We start from the raw sequence: 4,067 nt of genomic DNA, 5'->3' as shown, positions 1-4,067 counted from the left end.
GGCAGGGCCCAGCTCATGTAGAGCCTCTAAGCCTTGGCAAAGATTGGGGTCTCTATTCTAAAGGCAAGAGGAAGCCAGCTAGGAGGTTCTTGAAAAAGAAGAAAGAGGCCAGAGTGGCGTCCATGGACCTGGAAAGAGGTGCGTGGGTTTAGGGCATTTTGAAAGGAAAACAAATAGAGCATGCTATTGGATCAGGGGTGGGAAGGAGAGGGAGGGAGCCATAGATGGCTTCCTGTTTTCTGGCTTTGGAATTATCTACCAAAGTGAGGCAGACTGTGGGAGGAACAGGTTTGGGCATGTTAAATTTCAGATGTCTGGGTTTATTAAAAGGGCGGCATTCAGAGGTGACTCAGCCCTCTGATGTTATGAAGTCCAATGCAAACAAGAGAAACAATTCGCCAAATTGCTTTGGCATAACTTAACAGCTTTATAAAGGTTTAGTTCCCTATTTATAGAACTGTTAAAGACCTAAAAGAGTCATGTATAATTTTCAGTTGTACTTTATTTCATTTAATGGGTGACAGTATATGGTATAGGGGCATTTGGTAGTTTGGGGTTCCATAAGGATAATGGGTATAATCCTCATGAATGTCAAAGATCCACTATAGATAAACTACACAGTATATTGAACTGATTTCCAATACAGCTTTCTGGAAAATGTAAAGTGGCTGGTTGGTGTATGGTCTGTGGATACACGACATTTATCCTTTATTTAGCACTTACTCTGTGCTCCACATTCTGTGACACACTCTATATCATCCATTTCACATGTGAGAAGGAAAAGCTCAGAAAGGTTAAGTAACTTGCCCACAGTCACAGAGCTAGGAAGGGGCAGAGTCTGTATTGGACCCAGGTCTGAGCTGACCAGAAAGTTTGGATTTCTATTAAGCAGATGTTGTCCTTGGTTACAGAATGGGTGCAAGCAGAGGCCGAAATGGGATTGAGAATGAGAGAGGTTTACTGGGGAGTGACACCCACAGGTGGACAAGACCCAGTGCAGACTAGTCAAAGTCTCTGCCAGCCCAACATGGAGCTCTGAAGCAAAGACTGCCCATTTCAAGGGGTCCTGCATTTGGGCAGAGATGGGTGGACCCTTGTACCACTACTGCAGCTCACCCATTGGCTGGGAAGAGCACTCCAAGAAGAGCATGATCTCAGCTTGAAAACTGGGCTGGCCCCTCAAGGCTGTCAGTGAACTGCACTCCTTGCATCAGGCACTTAAGATCTCCTTAAATGGGGATCTGAGCAGTGCATCTCCCTGTCTGTCACATGCTCTAAAAATTCTAAAAAATTCCTGAAAACCCCTTTCATCCAAGAGAAGGGTGTTTGTGAGTTATCTATCACTGCGTAACAAATTGCCCCAGAATGTAGCAGCTTAAAATAGCAAGCATTTGTTATCTTACAATTTCTGTGGGTCAGGAGTCCAGGCATAGCTTACCCAGGAGCCTCTGGCTGAATGTCTTCTGTGAGGTTGCAGTCAAGCTGTAGCTGGGGTCACGGTCTCATTGGAAGGCTCAACTGGAAGGGAAATAGGCTTCTGAGCTCACTTGTGTGGTTGTTGGCAGGTCTTGGACCCTCATTGCCTGGGCCTCTCCACAAGACTACCTCCTGACATGGCTTCCTCCATGGGCGGGGGGACTTCCTCCAGGGGAAGCAACCTGAGAGGCAGTGAGAAAGAGGACTCACGGTGAAACTCATGGCTTTTTATAACCTACTCTCGGACTTGACATCCCATCACTTCTACCATATTCTATTTGTTAAAAAAGAGTTAGCAAATCCAGGCCATACTCAAGGGATATACAAGTACAAGAATACCAGGAGTATTCAGAGGCCCTTTCAGAGGCTGCCTACCATTGGCAGGTGTGTATTCAAATAAACAACACTAGTGAGGGGCACCTGGCTGGCTCAGTGGGTAGAGCATGCAACTCTTGATCTCAGGGTCTGAGTTCAAGCCCCATGTTGGGTGTTTAAGCTTACTTAAAAAAAAGAACAACAACAACAAAAAACAAGAATGACAATAATAATGAGTTTACCCACCATGTGGTGAACATTTGCTATGAATTAGGGGTGGTATTGGGTCTCCACATGTATCACCTCATCCCTACTCCTTTATTTTTATTTTATTTATTTATTTTTAAGTAGGCTCCAAGCACAACATGGGACTTGAACTCACCCTGAGATTAAGAGTCACATGTTCTATTAGAGGGCAAGATGGCGGAGGAGTAGGAGACCTGGATTTCCTCTGGTCTCAGGAATTCAGCTGAATAGGGATCAAACCATTCTGAACACCTACGAACTCAACAGGAGATCGAAGATAAGAAGAGTAACAACACTCTGAACAGAGAAGCGACCACTTACTGGAAGGTAGGACGTGCGGAGAAGTGAATCTGAGGCGATATTCGGGAGGATAGACGGCGGGGGAGGGGGCCTCCGTCGGCCGCTTCTGGCAAGTGATAGAGCCACGGAGCACAAAATCGGAACTTTTAGAAGTCGGCTCTGCTGAGGGACGTCGCTGCAGTGGCTAAGCAGGGGGTGGAACCCTCCCAGGACAGTGTGGTCTCAGGACCCTCGGGGTCACAGAAAGACCGGGGGTGCCTGAGTGCGGCAGAGCTCCCAGGTATCGGAGCGGGGAAGCCGGCTGCAGAGACGGAGCCGAGGTGCGGGCTCTCAGCTCGGGGTTGCCATAAACTGTGATCCGCAGCCCAGTCGGGCCACTGCTCCTCCAGCAGGGACCCAAGAAGCGGCAGAGCCGGGGATTCTTCCCTTCCTCCCCCGGGAGGAGCGGCGCGGGAGCGCACTGCAGGGATCTGCTGGGTTTGGAGACTCCACACGGGGTTCGGGTGCCAGGCATAGAAACGCTCAATCACAGGCCGGGTGAGCACGGAGTGCGGCCGGAGACCAGGGAGACGGGAGTGACTGCTTTTCTCTGGGGGCGCACTGAGGAGTGGGGCCCCAAGTTCTCAGCTCCTCCGGGCGGAGATTGGGAGGCCACCATTTTCACCCTGGTCCTCCAAAGCCGTACTGAGAGCTTGCAGGAAACAAAATCTCCTGAGAGCAAACCCGAGCAGCTTGCTTAGCCCGGACACACAAGGGCAGGGCACTTCAGCCTCTGGCAAAGACATTTGGGAACCACGGCAACAGGCCACTTCCCCAGAAGATCAGCACGAACAGCCAGCAAGCCAAGACCAAGTTTACCGATCCAGGAGAACGGGAGAACTCCAGCGCTAGGGGAATACCGCACATAGAATTCATGGCTTTTTTTACCATAATTCATTAGTTTTTCAAAGTTAATTTTTTTAACTGTTTTTTTTGGAATTTTTCTTTTTCCCTTTTTCAAACAACATCTTATCAATCCCTTTTTTAAAAAAACATTTTTTATTTTTCATTTTTAGAGTCATATTTTTGTCCCTTCATAGTAGTTACCCTTATTTTTGGCATATATATATATATATATATAAGTTGTTCTCTCTTTAAAATTTTGAGATACAATTTCTTCTAACAGATCAAAATATATTCCAAATCACTAGTGTATGGCTTTGTTCTAGCCTCCTGCCTGATCACATTCTCTCCCTTTTTTTTCTTTTTTTTCTTTTTAAATCTTCTTCTTTCTTTTGAAAAACAACTTATCTTATCAATTCCTTCTATAAAATCTTTTATAATTTTCATCTTTACAGTCATCTGCCATCCCTTCATTCTATCAACCCTTATTTTGTACATGTATAAGTCTTTCTTCCTTTAAAATTTTAGCAGGCATTTTCTTCTAACAGACCAAAATACACCCAAAAGCTAGTGTGTGGCACTGATCTATGCACTAACCTGATCATATTTGATCATATTCTGTTTTTTTTTGTTTTGTTCTGTTTTTGTTTGTTTTTATCTTTTTCTTTTTCCTTTTTTTTTTCTCTTCTTTCTTTCCCATTCTTGTCCCCTGGTTTCAGGTATTTTCTGATTTGTATAGAGTATATTTGCTGGAGACGTTGTTAACCTGTTAGCATTCTGTTCTCTCATTCATCTGTTCTCCTCTGGACAAAACGACAAGACAAAAAAAATCACCTCAGCAAAAAGAA

Source organism: Zalophus californianus, chromosome 16 (assembly GCF_009762305.2).
Source record: "Zalophus californianus isolate mZalCal1 chromosome 16, mZalCal1.pri.v2, whole genome shotgun sequence".
Classification (NCBI taxonomy): Eukaryota; Metazoa; Chordata; class Mammalia; order Carnivora; family Otariidae; genus Zalophus; species Zalophus californianus.
The sequence above is the reverse complement of the archived record's forward strand: the minus strand, read 5'-3'. Positions refer to the sequence as shown.